Here is a 20,461-nt window from a genome sequence, read left to right on the forward strand (position 1 = left end):
TTTTATAAACTTTTTAAGAAGTGTCCATACCTTTCCTTTAGGATCTATCGTGGAAAATTTGTTATTTTCTTTTTAAATGTATTAGTTATATTGTTAAATTTCATTTTTTGTGAATAATTAACAATAAGTATACATTTGTAAAAAATTTTGCCATTTGTTCGCCACAGTTACAGTGGCGAATTTACCGGGAAAGTTCAATATTCGTGTATATCACGATATGAAATACATTTCTTTTGCAAAACATGCGTATTAGGATGGAAATTGTTAATAATAATCATATAATAACCATTTTTATGCATAATACAATTTTGCAATAATTATATATCAATCATTTTTATGTATTTTTAATTTGTTTTTAATATATGTTTTATAACTATTGAAAAAGTAATAAGAATGTAAGGATAGATCGAAATGTGCAAGATCACGAGAGTCAATGATTTTGAGTCGCAATCAAAGTACTGAGAATGACTCGGATAGCGAAGCAGCAGCAGCATGCTCGGATAGCATTTTGTTGAGTTTATTCATTTTATTCACTAGTATTATAATTTCTTTAAGATTATTATTGTTAATTTTACATATGGTTCATTTATTATTAATTTTGTTCTAAACTGGTTAGTTTTTAAAAATAAATTTGTTAATTTTTAATAATAAATTTTTTTTTCTAAAAAATTTTTTTTTGTTAAAATTATAAACTATATTGGTAAATTTAATTGTCTGTAAAAAATTTCCTCTATATATGCATTAATAACCGAACTACGAGAAGTGCCGAAAACAGGCGATTTGTCCGCACTGTGCGACCGCGTGGTCGCCGCGCGTTGGCCGTTGTGATGCGCGAGATAACCCAAGAACACTTAGCACTGAAAACCGAACTCTAAACATCCGAAATGCTTATATTTATTATTAAGAAAAAAATTTCACGTTATACTTCAAACAATTTCCTCGCCTTATGAAATAGACACAGATAAATTTGGACAATACGCACAAAGCACAGCAAAATATTTTATTGATCACTACTGGAAAGGAGATAATACAGCATGCATTACTTCCGATTGGCCAATTATCTGAAGAGGCTCAAGAAACAAGACACAAAGATTTAAAAAAAAATAGGACCAAAAATACTCGCAAAATTTCTAGAATCGCTACAAATGAAGATACACTGTACAAATTGTTATTAACATCGGACCCACATATTTCGGCAACGAGAATAAGATCTTACAAGAAGAAAATCAAGCAATTCAGTCCAGAGGCTAAAGAATTATTAAAAAAATAAAGAAAACAAAAGCCACCTACTTCTTCAACAACAAAATGGTAAGATTAATTAGTATACTTCTTATTTTATCAATTAAAAAAATATTAATATTACTTTTGCTCGCAATATATATTTGTGACGTTAAATACCGTACTTAATAACTTGTATACCTGTACATTTTATCAAAAATTTTAATAACATAATTACATTATATATAAAAAATTATAAGATTTGAATTTCGAACTATTATACAATGGTTTTAATAAGGAAAGCAACTGATTCAACAACTAAATAAAAGTTTATAAAAATAATTAATTAACAAATTAAACAAAAAATATTTTCTAACATGTATGATTAGAAAGAGATTATTTTACAATATTTTTTAGTTCAAACCCCATTTAAATATCTCAAACGGTTCAAAAGTTATACACAAATGTCACTAAATTCTGCGATCCGGACCACTGTGCAGCGTCGCAGCGCGCCGTACCGGGTTCCGGCGGGACGCAGTCAGTATGCTACTAGGCCAAATGCGGCCCGCGGGCCGCATGTTGCTCATCGCTGCTCTAACCGATATATGTCCCTGGGTAGACCCGTTTTGTGGACATAAATCGAGTAAGCACTGCACAATGTCCCAAAACGATTCTCTAAATAACTGATGGGACTCTTTGAGTGAAAGCTCACGGCAGGTCTTGCATTCCTTTCGAACTTTTGTTAGGACATATTGCGCCTTAATTCGATGGTTCCATTGAGACATGGGGACTCCACGATTTCCCAGAAGAATTTTATATTCAATTCAATATCTTACCGGCGCGGCAGCGTGGCACTGGCTTCCAGCTGATCGAGTCAGGAATGCGAATTAACTGCATTGTGATCCCTGGTTCCCCGTAAAATCGAACAACTTCTAACTGAGGGCCCGGGTATCGATTCCGTTATTTTCACTTTACCCGCGGCGGCTCAGGACGGAAAATTTCAAGAGAACCACAATGAAGTAGAAAATTACAGTAAATTATCGTTGTACGTCAGTGCCAATCTCACGTTTCCAAGCCAGTGGAACACCTCACACCACCGCGGTGAGTGGCCGAATCGCGAGAGCCGTCGCGGCCATAACATTGTCGGCTATATCGGTGTGAGACCAGAAGACCACTCCTAATCCAATTACAAAACATCTTTATTTTTCGTTATTTTTTTATGAAACTTTTACCAACATATTCGTGGCATTTTTCTGATTAAAATGGAACCAAATATGATATAATTCCGACGATATTTACGTGTGTAATGAACGATGGAAGTTACTTCCCATAACAATTATATTAACGGAAAATTAGTGTAAATGTGATCCGAATTATATCGCGTTTGATATCATTTTAATCAGAATAATGCCACAAATGTATTGGTGAAAGTCTCATAAAAGATAATTAATAATAAAGAAGTTAAATTTTTCATTTAAAGGCCTGCGCTCACGCGAGCTTTGATTTGTGCCGGCGGCGGCGACTCTTCGCGGCTCTTTCCTTCCCATACGCTGTCCTTCTCTGTGTTCGAAACTTTTATCGCTTGTTATGTCGCGTAGCGAAATTTCGGTTACAATCAATAGTGTCCGAGGAACCGTTGCCGGCCGAGGATTTAGTTTTTTATTAGCATGTAGCACAGGGTCGTATGGCATAAATACTAAGCCGGAGCGGCGGGACGATAGCATTTTTCTTGATTCAGAACTAGTGAAACATTGGCACTAAGCAAAGGTTACTCTTGTAAATATCTTGTCGGTTCGATTCTAGTTTCTTGTAATAAACTATAATATACACTTGACCCTCCGGTTCATCATCATTTAATACAGTCCACTCACAGAAGTATAGAAGTGCGAGTTTAACTATAGCAAGTAATAGAAAACGCGCACACAACATGTTACACAAGTAAATATCATCGGAATTATATCATATTTGGTTTCATTTTAATCAGAAAAGTGCCACGAATATGTTGGTAAAAGTTTCATAAAAAGATAACGAAAAATAAAAAAGTTTTGTAATTGGATTAGGAGTGGTCTTCTGATCTCACACCGATATAGCCGACAATGAGTTACCCACTCCTCGGCGACGACGGTTCTCGAGTTTCGCTGTCCGCTTCTTCGTGCAACATTATATCGGAGACGGATATTCTCTCCGTTTGAATGCCAGTCATTTTGGTACGCCATAGGTTTCTTATGGCTTTAACACGCGATGACTCGGTTTCCAGCGTGCCCTGTGTATTTCAAATGGGACGCTCGGTGACAATCACCGCTCCGTATGAGTGTCAGTGAAAAGAACGGCGGTAGTGACCTACAACGATAATTTACTGTACTTTTCGGTCGTTAAAAATTCAATGTATCGAGTTTCTGATGGAAATCGGATTGATTTCTGACGAATTCATTTTTTCTTGGAGGACAAACGTGTTTCCTCGGTGCAAGGAAATATTTATATTTCTCTCGGAGACCAAACATTTTCCCGATGAAGGAAAATATTATTTATTTACTTATATACTTATTTTCCTTGAAGACCGAATGTTTTCTTGATGCAAGGTAATCCAGTGTTTACGCGATATATGTCCAAAACACGGGTCTAGCCAAGGACATATATCGGCCAGGAGATACTATTTTATGATCCACGCCGAACACAGTAAATGTCAGGTAAGCTCTAGAGGCCATTTTCTACGTTCGGCGCACAGTGGGCAATTTGGACGAAATCGGATTCAAGGTCAAGGAACTTTCGATAGGAATGCGGTAGAGCGATGAAATTTTTTTTAAATGAAAGTTGAAACTTAGTAGAATATGGGAAAAGTAGAGAGACTGTGGTCCGAACGTTTTTTAACCTCGAGAAAATTCGTTAAACGCGCACAAATTCAAGAAAATGTTAGTTTTTTCAATACCACGCCCGGAAAAAATTTTTTCTAACATGCTATACATCATTTCCCATAGATTTTTTCACGCTGATTTCAAATCTGGTCTCAAAATTTGTCTACGACCTCAGGATTTTGCAAAAAATAGATTTTTGTGACGAAAAACTAATGAAGTCATTTTTTCGTGAAAATGATTTTATAACACTCTACTTTGAAGGTATATTGTATTTTCATATATAAAATTCAATAAAAGTAATAATAATGACGCATTTGAACGTTTTGAGTTACTTACGGAACATGAAGCGCTTCACATCTCGTCACCACTTGACGTATCGCTGTTATTGCTACTGGCACTTTCTGCAAACTGTCTGTGGTTGTAATGTAGTATAAATTAGATATCTATTGTCCATAATTATATTTTCATGTACAGAGGAAGTAAGGTAAGTATTTAATCTTTTTAACTTACGCATTTTCTTCGACGAAGTTTCTACATTCTGCTGCTATTTTCTTTCTTCGGTAAAACTTTAATCGATCTTTTAGTAATATGATAGAAAGGGTCTAGGGGGATAAGACAGGTCTAGCGGCCCCGGCGGGAATTTTATTGGTATTGTGTGGAAAACCATCATTTTAGGTTGAAAAACAATCCCCTAAAATTTTAAGTCGCTAACCCTTCATTTAAGGGTGATATGAGGGTAAACACCCTCAACTTTAACATTTTTTTTCTCGGTTGTTAATTAAGATATTGAGATGAAATAAAATCGAAAATATTCGAACTTACTTCCTTCATATCATATATTTTTTTCATAATTGTAATTAAATTATTAAGACTAGAAAAAAATTATTTAATTTTTAATTTTTTTTTAGGCGTGGGGGTGGCAAGCAACCCTTCGAGTGACCACTTCCAAAAAATTCAAGAACAATGTTCTGTTACCTATCTAATACGTACAAAAGTTTCAAGATCGTCGGATTGGTGGAACATAGTTAAATATTGAAAAACAAATGAAATTACGCCATTATAATAGTATAATGTGTAGTGCACTGTTTCTTACGACTAATTATTAATTAATAATTCTTATCAGGAGATTATGTCCCTCCTTGATCAATTATTCGCATCGTATTATATTCTATTCCTGTCTTCCCGAATTTGCAATATAAATAGACATTATGTAGGTGTAAAAGAAAAGTTTAGGAATCATAATATAGATTTATTCAATCTTCGTCACTATTTTCCTCAATTACTGGTACAGTATGTGTCGTATCAAATATATTGGTTAATATCTCCGCTGGTTTTACAATTTTGGATTTAAATCGCCCATGAGATAAATAGTAAATAATGGTAGCGACATGGGAGCAGCAACCTACTGTTCTGTTGCCATTAGCACAGTCTAATTCAATGTAGCATTGATAACTTTTGCGATTAATATGCCTCGAATGAACTTTCACCCTTATAATATTTTTAGTTTCCTTTAAATATTCCATATTTAAAATATCATCATTCCTCATTAACTCCGCTAGATAGCATACCGCCTGGGTTAATTGAGGTACCTGTACATAATATTACATAAGTAGCATATAGTTTTATATGTGATAATGTTATACATATGCAAGAAAGTATGTTACCTGTGAATAAGATTTTCAAATCTTTCTCAGTCATTTCTGGAAAATCCATTACAACGTTGGCAGTCATTCGTGTAAATGGTTTTCTACGGCGATTTAATTTTTTTCCTTCTACTAGTTCCTGAAGCGTTTGTTTTTATCCGTTGATTCTTCATATAATCAATAATTAAATCTATTTCTGGATCTGTATCTAATCTTTTACCAAATTCATTGTGTAGAAAGTTTGCTATTCGACACAATGATTTAAGACATGGTAGAAGTTTATTGTCTATTTTGTGGTGTAATAAACGATAGTTCTGTGCAATATCGCCATGGACAGCTTCAACAATCCATCTTAATTTTGTTACGAAGCGTGATGAATTTGCTTTTGCTGTTATCAATTGTGCTCGATTTCCTTTACAAGCTGGCATTAAAACATTATATCCTCTATTTTTCATATGCTCGACAACATCTCGAAAACCACGGTCCACAACGCAAAAATCATTGGGTTGTAAAAGTGAACTTATTCCGTTAGGATCTACTAATAAGATTTTCATGATTGACGCATCATTCATGGTACCATTAAATGGTCCTGCCGTGTCAATAATATATCCATTTGTTGTGCAAATTGTAAACGGTTTACATAATGATGTTTTCTTCTGTCCAGAATATGATTTCCTTCGATATACATTATTTTTACTTTTCTCGTGTCTAACATATGTTCCATCAAAAATGACTACTAATTCAGAATCTTTTATTTCAAAAAGTTTCCTTGGTGCGTACGCTGTTTCATTTAAAATGAGATCGGCTCTGGATTTTGCATTTATTCCGAAGTGATTTCCCAAAACATCCTTTTCAAATGCGTTAATTATTTGATGGAAATATCCTGACACTTGTTGTTCATGTTGCAGACCGAATATATTTTTAATAATTACTTTAGAACTGCCACTTCTAAGTTTAAATAAAAATATAATTAATGCTTGTTTCACAGTCGAGCGCGATGCAGCGGGTGTTTGTGATTTTGGGTTCAAGACCGAGCGAGTGTTGGGGACTTTTAAGTGGAAGTCGCAGAGAAACCGAATGAGTGTAATATAGATATTTGTACAGAAATTATATCTATAATACGGTTCCATTAACTGTTGTATATGTATCTCGTTACATTGTATCTCGCGGTGTCTTTAGGTATCGAATCAAAGACAGAGCCGCGCTTCTTTTTGGTCCGCCGACGTGTCCCATTCAGATGTTTTATTTTTCTCCAACGTATCGACGAGCTGCCGAAGTCGTTCAGTAAAAGCCTAGCCTTAGTAGAGGAAACATCGATCAAATATCGTTCATGATCATATCTGTGTTTTTTTTTATTCTTTCTAAATAAGTAAATACCTTGCTTCCCAAAACCAACAGGTTATGGGCCCAGGCACATAGTTAAAGTAATTTTAAAGTTACTTTAAACTAATTTGAACTAATTTTAAAGTTATTTTAAGTTTTAAAGTGAACGGGAAAGAGACGTGTGATACTGTGAAAATGAGTGCAGACACGAAGAAGACAAAGCGAAACATCAACCCCTTCGATGGGGAAAAGTATAGCGTCTGGAAACACAGAATTCGGGCATTAATAGCAGAAGAGGATGCACTGAAAGTTTTGGACTTGGATCGCCCAGAAACCCCGGGAAAAGATTGGATGCGATGCGAGAGAATTGCTACGGGAATAATTATTGAATACTTAACAGATTCAATGTTATGTTTCGCAACGGAGACAGATACGGCTAGGGATATAATTAACAAATTGGATGCGATATACCAAAGAAAAAGCCTCGCAACTCAACTTGCTGTCGAGAAGAAGTTATTGTGTTTTAAATTTAAGGAAGATATACCACTTTCAAAACATTTCATACTTTTCGACGAAATGATAGTGGAACTACACTCTGCGGGAGAAACACTGTCCGAGATGAGTAAAGTAGCCAGATTGTTATTAACGTTACCAAATTCATACGATCCACTCGTCACCGCAATCCAAACCCAATCAGACGAAAATCTAAGCCTCGCATTTGTGAAAATTAAATTGCTAGATTATGAAGTGAAACTACGAAACGAGAAAAGTGAAACAAGTGCAAAAGTATTGCATATAGAAACAAAAAGGGATAATGAGAGGATAAAGAGAGATAAAAAATTTAAGACAAGTTTTAAAAGAAATGAAAATAATCATCAACGTCGTTCTTTTAAAAATAAAGGATTTAACAAAAACTATTATAAAAAATGTGATTATTGTGGCAGAAGAAACCACGAAAAGAAAGACTGCTACTATTACAAAAGGAATTCTACGGCTGAAGAGCGGCCGCGAACAATTCAAACCGTTCAAGTGCAAGGAGAGCGTGAAAGCTTCGCGTTTATGACAGGAGTTCAAATAAAAAATAATAAAAGATCAAATGATTCTGCTGAAATAGATTTTATATTGGACTCAGGTGCTACAGATCACTTGGTTAATGAAATGGATTTTTTCGTGACTTTATCAACATTGAAGAAGCCCATTCATGTGTCAATTGCAAAGAAAGGAGAAGTTATCACGGCAACGAAGATTGGTTCGATTAAAATAACGACAAATCTAGGAGTTACCGGAGTTCTGGAGAATGTATTATACGTACCCGATGTCCCAAACAACCTACTTTCCGTTCGCCGAATCCAGGAAGCCGGAATGAGAGTCATTTTTAGCGAAACTGGCAAAGTTACAGTAACGAAAGGTGGTAAGACCATACTCACTGGTAAGTCAGTACAAAATTTAATATGTGTAACATTTACTATTGATAAAACTATGTGTGATAAAACATATGCAAATACAGTGAAGATTCGAGTTTTGTCACTCCCGACGTTCCCAGCTATTGTCACCCGGACACCTCACACCACTCGAGAACCGGCGCGACGCGGCCACAACATTGTCGCGTATATCGGTGTGAGGCTAGAAGACCACTACTAATCCAATTACAAAACTTCTTTATTTTTCATTATTTTTTTATGAAACTTTTACCAACATATTCGTGGCATTTTTCTGATTAAAATGGAACCAAATATGATATAATTCCGATGATATTTACTTGTGTAACAAGCATTAAAAGTTTCGAACACAGAGAAGGACAGCGTATGAGGAAGAAAGAGACGCGACGAGTCGAAGCGTTCGGAAAAGATCAAAGCTCGCGTGAGCGCAGGCCTTTAAATGAAAAATGTAACTTCTTTAGTATTAATTATTTTTTTATGAGACTTTCACCAATGTATTCGTGGCATTATTCTAATTAAAATGATACCAAACGCGTTATAATTCGGATCACATTTACACTAATTTTTCGTTAATGTAATTGTTATGGGAAGTAACTTTCATCGTTCATTATACAGGTAAATATCATCGGAATTATATCATATTTGGTGTCATTTTAATCGGAAAAATGCCACGAATATGTTGGTAAAAGTTTCATAAAAAAATAATGAAAAATAAAGAAGTTTTGTAATTGGATTAGTAGTGGTCTTCTAGCCTCACACCGATATACGCGACAATGTTGTGGCCGCGACGGTTTTCGAGTTTCGCCGTCACCACCTGGGACGCCGGCGAGAAACGTCCGACGTTCCCCGGATTTGTCACCCTGAAGAACCGAAAAAGTGACAAAACTCGAATCTTTACTGTAATATCGTAGTACCAAACACATACAAATTGTGGCATGAACGTTTGGGTCATATTGAGAGTTCTAAATTCGTTAAAATGAAACAGAATGATTTAATCGTTGGTAAGAAATTAATAGACAGAATTAATCCTACACAGGATTTATGTGAAGCTTGTGTGTACGGAAAACAAGCGCGTCTGCCTTTCTCAAAAGGAAGGGACAGGAGTCACATAACTAGACCTCTGTTTACTGTCCACTCTGATGTATGTGGACCAATTAAACCAAAAACAATCGACGAAAAAAGTTATTTTGTTACATTCATTGACGAATTTACACATTACACGGTCGTTTATCTCATCGCGTTTAAATCTGAAGTGTTCAAAGTTTTTCAAGACTTTGTAGCCAAATCTGAATCACACTTCAGTTTACAAATCGCAAATTTGAATTGCGATAATGGGACAGAATACTTATCAAATGAATTCAAAGCTTTTTGTGTGCAAAAGGGTATTCAATATCAATTGACAGTTCCGTATACGCCTCAGCAAAATCCCATAGCAGAACGAATGAACAGAACTCTATTAGAAAAAGCTCGCGCCATGATTCATGGTGCTGTTTTATACAAAGAGCTATGGGGAGAGGCAATATTAACAGCAGCCCACTTAATTAATATTTCTCCAAGTAAAGCCATCGCGGAGAATAAAACTCCTTTTGAACTATGGCATAATAGGAAACCAAAATTAAATCGTTTAAGAATTTTTGGTAGCACCGTCTACGTGCACGACAAAAATAGAGAAAGTAAATTTGATAAGAAATCGTTTAAAGGGATATTTATAGGCTATGAGAAAAACGGGTATAAAATATTAAACGCGAATACAGGAAAATTCATGATAGCCCGTGATGTCATTTTTGATGAGATTAATTTTAAAAATTCAAGACCTTTTGTACACACAAATAACTTTGAAGAAGAAAGTATCGTAGCAATAAAATCACAAGAAGCTGATGAAGAAAAAGAAATCAGCAAAAGTCAAAGGAGCGAAACAATAGTGTCTGATAAAAGGAATATCGAAAACACTAATGCTCAAATTGACTCTAATGAAAGTGGTTCGCGAAGAAGTGCAAGAATTAAAGTCAAACCTCATATAAATTATAATGAGGAGCATGATTATCATGCTTATGCACTCGCAACAAATTGTGAAGTTCCCAAAGCGTATAGTGAGATAAAAGACCGTGATGATAAGATTCAGTGGGAGAAAGCGATAAAAGATAAAATCGACTCCCTAATATATAACAATACGTGGAACCTAGTTCCCCGTCCAAATAATAAAAATATAGTTGATTGCAAATGGGCTTTTAGCATTAAAATGGATGAAAACGGAAATCCATGCAAATTTAAAGCGAGATTGGTTGCAAGAGGTTTTAGTCAACAATATTTATTAGACTATAATGAGACCTTTGCGCCTGTAGCTCGCATTGCAACTTTTCGAATGCTTTTGGCCTTTGCAAATCAGTATAATTTATTAATTCACCAAATGGACGTTAAGACAGCCTTTTTGAATGGTCTACTGAAAGAGGAGATTTATATGCGTGTACCAGAAGGTATTCAAGCGCAAGAAAATCAAGTATGCAGGTTGAATAAAGCATTATATGGCTTAAAACAATCGGCCAGATGCTGGTTTCAACTTTTTGAAGTCACTCTCAAAAACCATGGCTTTCAAAACTCTTCTGTAGATCGCTGTTTATATTTCCTCGATAGGAATCATATTTGTAAAAATATATATGTCATTTTGTACGTTGACGATCTCTTAATAGTTACATACGATAGAAGCACATTAAAAAACTTTAAAGATTATTTAAAAAGAAAGTTTTCAATGACAGATATGAACGAAATGAGATTATTCCTAGGAATAAACGTTGAAAGAAAAGACGATATAATCACTCTAGATCAAAGCGTCTATTTACAGAATGTTTTGCAAAAGTACAAAATGAGTGAGTGTAATAGTGTAAGTACTCCATTGCCTGCAAAATTAGACTACACAGCCTTAGATTCGGATGAATATTTTGATGTACCATGTAGGAACCTTATTGGCTGCTTAATGTATGCTATGCTATGCACCCGACCTGATTTATGTTTCGCTGTGAACTTGCTCAGCAGATATCAAAATAAAAATAATAAGGAACTCTGGCAGAATCTAAAAAGGGTCTTAAGATATGTGAAAGGATCGTTAAGATACCGTTTAATTTGTAAAAGAAATGATTTCAAAACTATATTGACTGGTTATGTAGACTCTGATTGGGCAGGTAATGAAATCGACAGGAAGAGTACTGTTATGCCGCAGGAAGGGGTAGATGAAGAGTATCCTCGAATAAACTCCAAACTCTTCCAGCACAACTTAGGTTTATTTGGGAATAGGTCGCCAAGCAAGAATACAAGCGATTTTGTACACGACGAATAACTTTGTAACAAACGAGTCGACTGACGGGCTACTTGTAGCTTCTTCTCTGTCAGTCTCTGTCCGCGCCCTTTCGCAGGGCCTTATATAAGAGTACAACTATGGAAGTTTGGTGGGGATGGATGACACTAGCCCTTAGAGATAGGGAATGACGTGGAGGTCGGAGTTTTCGCAGGTTTGGACTTTAACATGAAATCTCTGTACCGGTGAGTAATTTTACCTTAGTCTAGTAGATGAGAAAGCCCGTGAGTTCTGACTCATCTATTTGTCTGACTTATCTATAGAGAATAGGTAAGTCCGGTAGTCTCGCATAACATCCCCTTCCTTATTTTAAAAGAATATACCTTGGTAAGGTATGTTCTTTTTACAAGATTGGTTTGAGTACGGTTTTACGCTTTGACGGTTTTACATAAATTGGTACGGGTTCGTCGCTAAGTTCCTCGACAGTGAATGCTTGGTCATTTTGAGGTTTTGATGTGAACCTGACAGAATACTGAGGTGACGGTGTCGTTACATTTTCGTTATAAACGTGGGTACCTCCTGTATTGAAACAGTTTACATACTGATTGCAAGGTTTGAAGCATAAACTTATGAGTTTCCAGACTTTTAATTTGCATAATACATATAATAGAGCTAGTAGGATTAAACTAACGGTGATAATTTTAAGTGTGGTCCAGATGGTTTCGGTTATACCTAAAGATATGTGATGAATTAAAATATCTTCTTCTTCTTTACACGTTTAGAGTAAAGTTGTATCCAGATGGGATTTAGAATTTTGATGATGGATATTTGACATTTCCTACTTTCTGGGAATATATGAATTGCTTGCGCTATACATTGGTCTTGAAATGATGAAGTGAGAACTGGAGTCGTTCTTTCACAAATTCGGATTTTCTCGAAGATTTTACATTTGTGAATATCCATAGACTCGACAGGGCTGTAGTATTTAGTTGTGCTGTCTAGTAGTATATATCGAACAGTTATGCTAACTACATACATTAGTTTGTCCCGAATAAGGGGGACTGGTACTAGTTGATAAAGGTTATATTGTTCTGGTTTAAGAATTGGAATTTTCATTTCAAAGCAAAGTTGTGTATCATGTAAGACAAAAATATTAACTTCGATGACTCGTTGATATAGGAAGGCTGATTCTTTCGTGGCAGGAAATAGCATCCTTTCAGGTCCAAATTTGGATTCAATGCTTTTTAGAATTGTTACTAAGTCTACTGAATTTAGCAATGTGGGGTCCAATTTTCCTTGGATTCCATTGTTGATTAAACTTCTGAGTTTGTGCGTTAATTCCCCGTATTCAGTTACAAGTTCAGATAATAAAGTTGCTGTACTGAGTTGAATTTGTCGCTGTTCTATCTTATCTATAACCTGATAGATTGCTTCAGTGGTTACATTTATGAATGATTGAATTCTATCACGATAATTGGAAAAGTCTTTAACAATGCCTTTTACAATGGTTGTTTCTTTATCTAGGTGTACGGCTAAACTTTTACTATCTGTATAAAGTTTATCAAGTTCCGAATCGTAATATTCGGCGTCCTTTTGACTAAGGGTTCCGAATAATACATTGGCTAAATCGTTTGGCTAAAACGTTTTACATGTTTACTTCTATTAGGTAAAGTTATGCCTATACTGTATAACATACGCCATTTTTCATTAATATCGCGGTTAAAACGTTCGTGTAGGAGACGATAAGTTTGATTAATTACCGGATTTCTACTAAGTGCATCAGCGTTAGAATTCAAACATCCCTTTTTGTATTGAATCTCGTAATCATACTCTTCTAAAATGATCCTCCATCGCGTCTGCATGGCAGTTGGGTCTTTCATGTTATTTAGCCATTTCAGTGGCTGATGATCAGTAATTATAACGAACTTTCGACCATATGAGTAGGGGCGGAAGTGCTTTACACTCCAAACCATGGCAAGCATTTCGCGATCCGTGGTTGAATATTTTTGCTCAGCTTCGTTTAGGGTCCGACTTGCAAAGCTGATTGGTTTTTCTTTTCCGCTCTCATCTTTTTGTGCCAGTACCGCTCCTAAAGCTTCACCGGAGGCATCAGTAGACAAAATGAATTGTCTTTTAAAATCTGGGTACATGAGTACACGATCTCCGCAAAGTTCTGTCTTCAGATGTTGAAAAGATTCCTCTTGTTGTTGCTTCCACTCGAACTTCCTGTCCTTTCTCAGGAGCGTATTCATTGGTTTAGCTAACTGCGAGAAATTTGGGATAAATCTCCGGTAATATCCTGCCAGTCCTAGGAACTGCTTGATATTCTTTTTATCCTTAGGGGTTGGAAATTCGGCCACAGCTCGAATTTTTTCAGGGTTAGGCTTGACACCATCCTTTGTAATAAGATGTCCTAAATATTGGAGTTCTGGTTTCAGATACTCACACTTATCCGGTTGCAGTTTCAATTCGCTATCTCGAAAGCGTTGGAATAACGTCCTCAGGCGTTTCTCCAATTCTTCCAGATTCTCCGCAAAGACGATAACATCATCTAGGTAGACGAAACAGATGTTTCCGATCAGACCCCTCAGTGCCCGGTCCATCATTCTCTGGAACGTTGCTGGAGCATTTTTCAAACCAAACGGCATGCGATTGTACTCGAAATGTCCAGACGGTGTAGAGAACGCTGTTTTCGCCTTATCCTGTTCTTTCATTCCAATTTGATGAAAACCGCTCGCTAAGTCAAATGCACAGAACCAGCGGGCTCGCCCAAGCTGATCCAGGATCTCCTCTATATTGGGTAGAGGGTATGCATCATGCTTAGTTTTCTCGTTAAGCGCTCTGAAATCTACTACAACACGCCATTTCTTCTTTTCACTGGCGTCTTGTTTTTTTGGAACCACCCAAAGTGGCGAGTTGTAAGGAGAAGTTGAATTACGAATGATTCCTTTGTCTAACATGTCGGTAACTTGTTCATTTATTACATCGAGATGCCCTGGGGGATAACGAAATTGTTTGGTATGCACTGGAAGCTCATCGGTAACAGGTATCGCATGTTCGGTTAAATTAGTCATGGGCAGCGCGTCGCCTGGGAGAAAAAATATATCTGCAAATTCTCTTGAGACTCGTCTCACTAAATCAATAGCCTTTGGATCGGTTAAATGCTCAACCCTTGTGTTGGAATCTAGCGCTTTGATTCTTTCCTCTGGTATTTGTAAATGTAAAACCCTGTGCATAGTACCCGTTAATTCTATTATCCTGTTTTTGGTATCAATTTTTGCTTCTTCCCGTTCTAAAAAGGGCATCCCTAGCAATCCATCTTCTTCTATCGGAAAGGAGTCAGGTACTATTGCTAAAATATGTTCACGATTTCCTACTGTAAGTTTAGCTTCTCTGGTTGAGACGACTTCTCTATCATCAATTCCATAAAAACGATTGATTCGCGCTCGTGTAGGTAAAACAACTGCTGCTGCTGCTTTTATTAAATTTATTCTCGCTCCTGTGTCTAGGAGGAATACTCGACTTGACCTGCTTTGTCCCATTCGGAGAGCGATTGTAAGGTTTCCTCGATTTGTAATTCCTCGGTCAGATCCCGTGGGTTTGTTGACTGTATAAACCTGTCTTGATTCTTTCGTTCTCCCGAGCAAAACGCGTTGTTCGTCCGTTGACCGAAAGGAGCTGTCACTTTCATCATCTCTGATTCTAACGTTTACAGGTTCTAGTGGTACTGAAGTTTCCCCATGTCGTAGTTCGTCGATTTCTTTCCGTTGCTCTTCGCAGAGAGTCATTAATTTAAGACATTTTCTCAGTAGTTCAGCCATTTGTTGTTCAAGGCTGCTTCTAACAGGGCTCGCGGGTCGACTCATTTTCTCGAGAGTTTTATGAATAAAACTATGTAACGACTCGCTGCTATCACTTTCGGTGTGAATTTCTGATTTCGGGTTCCAATATGTGTGAAAAGGCATTCACTTACCCGAATAGAATTTTCATAATCGTCTTATATCCTTCCAGATTTCGTCTTGTCGCCTTGTTGACCTCGGTCTTCTTGCTGAATTGCGGCCTATCCCACCGCTGCCACCAAAAATTAGTCCTCTGTTATGCCGCAGGAAGGGGTAGATGAAGAGTATCCTCGAATAAACTCCAAACTCTTCCAGCACAACTTAGGTTTATTTGGGAATAGGTCGCCAAGCAAGAATACAAGCGATTTTGTACACGACGAATAACTTTGTAACAAACGAGTCGACTGACGGGCTACTTGTAGCTTCTTCTCTGTCTGTCTCTGTCCGCGCCCTTTCGCAGGGCCTTATATAAGAGTACAACTATGGAAGTTTGGTGGGGATGGATGACACTAGCCCTTAGAGATAGGGAATGACGTGGAGGTCGGAGTTTTCGCAGGGTTGGACTTTAACATGAAATCTCTGTACCGGTGAGTAATTTTGCCTTAGTCTAGTAGATGAGAAAGCCCGTGAGTTCTGACTCATCTATTTGTCTGACTTATCTATAGAGAATAGGTAAGTCCGGTAGTCTCGCATAACAGTACGACTGGATATATTTTTAAAATGTTTGAAACGAATACGATCTGTTGGAATACAAGGAAACAAAACTCAGTTGCAACTTCCTCAACTGAAGCTGAGTATATGGCGTTATATGAAGGGATTAAAGAAGCTAGTTGGATAAAATCTTTGTTGTCGAGTATAAAAATAGACATAAAGGAACCAATTACTATTTTCGAGGACAATAACGGTTGTATAGCAATAGGAAATAATCCAACAGATCATAAGCGATCGAAACACATCGACGTTAAGTATCATTTTTCACGAGAAAAGATTGAACAAAAGGAAATAATACTAAAATATATACCTACAGGTGAACAACTAGGGGATATTTTCACAAAACCAATACCAACAGTGAAGTTCAATTATATGCGCAAGCAGATCGGACTGGAGGAGCCCGACTGATAAGAAATTGTTAAACGATAATAATGGTTTGATTGAGTTTTTTTTTGGGTTTTCCTCAATCCATTGCAACGAATGTTGAACCATTTGTATATTGCCCAAGAATAATAATAATAAAAGGGAAATGAACGATGTTCTCTCTATAAGTATTTAAAGATTAATTTCTGAGTGGGAGTATAGATATTTGTACAGAAATTATATCTATAATACGGTTCCATTAACTGTTGTATATGTATCTCGTTACATTGTATCTCGCGGTGTCTTTAGGTATCGAATCAAAGACAGAGCCGCGCTTCTTTTTGGTCCGCCGACGTGTCCCATTCAGATGTTTTATTTTTCTCCAACGTATCGACGAGCTGCCGAAGTCGTTCAGTAAAAGCCTAGCCTTAGTAGAGGAAACATCGATCAAATATCGTTCATGATCATATCTGTGTTTTTTTTTATTCTTTCTAAATAAGTAAATACCTTGCTTCCCAAAACCAACATGTAAGGCCTCGACATTCATTTCGACGCGATTTTGCGTTTCGGACGCTGTTCGGCGCGATGTTCGGCGCAATGTTCGTCGAAATGTTCAGGTCTGTACGAGCTTTAAGAGTGCCACGCTGAGAATCGTAGCCAGAGTATCTTAGAATCAATAATAAATACATATTATCATTAATCAAATGTACCACCAATAGTACTATCCCTACTTTATAATACCGTAATTTCATTTGTTTTTCAATATTTAACTATGTTCCACCAATCCGACGATCTTGAAACTTTTGTACGTATTAGATAGGTAACAGAACATTGTTCTTGAATTTTTTGGAAGTGGTCACTCGAAGGGTTGCTTGCTACCCCCACGCCTAAAAAAAAATTAAAAATTAAATAATTTTTTTCTAGTCTTAATAATTTAATTACAATTATGAAAAAAATATATGATATGAAGGAAGTAAGTTCGAATATTTTCGATTTTATTTCATCTCAATATCTTAATTAACAACCGAGAAAAAAAATGTTAAAGTTGAGGGTGTTTACCCTCATATCACCCTTAAATGAAGGGTTAGCGACTTAAAATTTTAGGGGATTGTTTTTCAACCTAAAATGATGGTTTTCCACACAATACCAATAAAATTCCCGCCGGGGGCGCTAGACCTGTCTTATCCCCCTAGACCCTTTTCGGGTCGGTTAAGTGCATTGCGCGATTAAAAACATCTAAGATTCTATTTTTTCGACTATTTTGTCGTGAGTGAAGTATCACGTTTTTTCTGTACAGTTTATGCCACGATTCATTTGCATCTTCTGAATAATAAGCTATTGGCAATAGAAACTGTTTTGCTATTTCGCAACCATGCTTTAATAACTTATGCAAGGTAGGACTCATTCGAGCCCACGGAAATAATGTATAATGAAAACAATATGTCTCCCAACAGAATTCTTCGAGCTCTTTTATTTTTAAGGGTTGCTTGCATTTGAAGACTGATAATATTGTAGCAATATTTTTTATAAATTGCACGTCGATCTCCAAAGCTTCTGCAAATATTGTCGGATTTTCGAAAATATAATTATGGACAATAGATATCTAATTTATACTACATTACAACCACAGACAGTTTGCAGAAAGTGCCAGTAGCAATAACAGCGATACGTCAAGTGGTGACGAGATGTGAAGCGCTTCATGTTCCGTAAGTAACTCAAAACGTTCAAATGCGTCATTATTATTACTTTTATTGAATTTTATATATGAAAATACAATATACCTTCAAAGTAGAGTGTTATAAAATCATTTTCACGAAAAAATGACTTCATTAGTTTTTCGTCACAAAAATCTATTTTTTGCAAAATCCTGAGGTCGTAGACAAATTTTGAGACCAGATTTGAAATCAGCGTGAAAAAATCTATGGGAAATGATGTATAGCATGTTAGAAAAAATTTTTTCCGGGCGTGGTATTGAAAAAACTAACATTTTCTTGAATTTGTGCGCGTTTAACGAATTTTCTCGAGGTTAAAAAACGTTCGGACCACAGTCTCTCTACTTTTCCCATATTCTACAAAGCTGCAGCTTTCATTTAAAAAAAATTTCATCGCTCTACCGCATTCCTATCGAAAGTTCCTTGATTTTGAATCCGATTTCGTCCAAATTGCCCACTGTGCGCCGTACCGGGTTCCGGCGGGCCGCAGTCAGTATGCTACTGGGCCAAATGCGGTTCGCGGACCGCATGTTGCTCATCATTGTTCTAGTTGATATATGTCCTTGAATAGATCCGTGCTGTGAACAAATATCCAGTAAACACTCTCGAGTTGAGCGATATTGAATCGTGCAATATCTCGTTTTCGTTATTTACTTTCGCTTTAATATTATATAATAAATTAAATGATTTTTCTTGTCGATGATTTCGGAGACACTGTGCACATTGACGGAGTGAACAGGAAAAGCGAAATTCTATCCCAGCTTGTTATATCGATCGACGAAGTTGGCTAATAAATTCCTCCGAAGTACGCTTCCATAAAAATCGATATCAAGGATAATTACGTGTCCCCTTTTCCCGGAGAAAAATATTTGTTTCATATTTTGTTTTGGAGGAATTGTAAAACTCTCGTTGCCAGCTAAAAAACTTCTCAACAAGATACGATTCATGATCACGGTATCCAGTAGTTTTAGAAGTTTTAGTTCGACTTCGATCATACCGTTGTACTTTTTTTATATTCAAAGAAAATTTCGCGAACAACTTTTTGTACAATATGCAAATGATTGTTGTCTTAAATAAGCAATTCGCTTTTATGAAATTCAATTGAAAACCTTCACCGTGTGACTCGCTCGATGTTACAGAACACGGGGCGGCTGCGAAATAAGTTTTGATCTTTTTATCCGATGTAAATGCATGAAAAAAATGAACGGATTAAACGCGACAGCTTTTTCCTTTGTGTGATCGATCAATTTCCACGTGTTCCGGCCTTTTCCAGAACGAAAATTCCATTAGCCAAAGAAATTACTTTTAATACGTTCACGGACGGACAAAATTTCAGTGAGCTGCAAAACTAGACAGGCAATTTTGTTTGAAACTAGTTGTACTATCCGAAATCTGATTAGACATAAACAATAATAACAAGTTAACTGTCATTAGTAATTACAGTTGGTCATTACTTTGAAATGTATATTAATTACAAAAACTTAAGGGGGCCGGCAGGCATTTGGCCTTGACTGTTACGCTATGTTACGCTGTGCCTTTTTCCTAGACATTTTACGTCTTAAATAAGTAAGTAATCAATTAAAAATGCATACCACCGTGTTCGTACATGTCTTTGCTACGTCTGTATAGAGCCTTTTTTCGATACGAACACTAAATCTCTCGAAATTTAGAGAATGCGAGCTGCTCGCAACGAAGCGAACGGCTCGAAATAAAATCAGGCGTAAAATGAAATGATGCGAGTTACAGCGGGAAGATCAGCACATCGATATTATCAAGCATTTTAGTATATTGACAATGCTAAATGTTTGCGATGTTTTATTATATATTTTGATAGTGAAATGTTGATTCAGAATTTGTATAACCCTTATTGAAAATAATTATGCAATAACAACTATTTCCTAGATTTATGTAAATAACTAGATGTGATCTGTAAAGAACGGTATTTTATATATTCCTTTATATTATACTCCGGTTCAGTGTACAGTCGTAAAAGTGTGTTGACGCAAAATTGTTTATAATGTTGAAAATTAATGTTAAACTTCGTTAAATAGTTTTTGAAAGGAATGGATATA

Source organism: Halictus rubicundus, chromosome 1, assembly GCF_050948215.1.
Source record: "Halictus rubicundus isolate RS-2024b chromosome 1, iyHalRubi1_principal, whole genome shotgun sequence".
In the NCBI taxonomy this organism is placed as follows: Eukaryota; Metazoa; Arthropoda; class Insecta; order Hymenoptera; family Halictidae; genus Halictus; species Halictus rubicundus.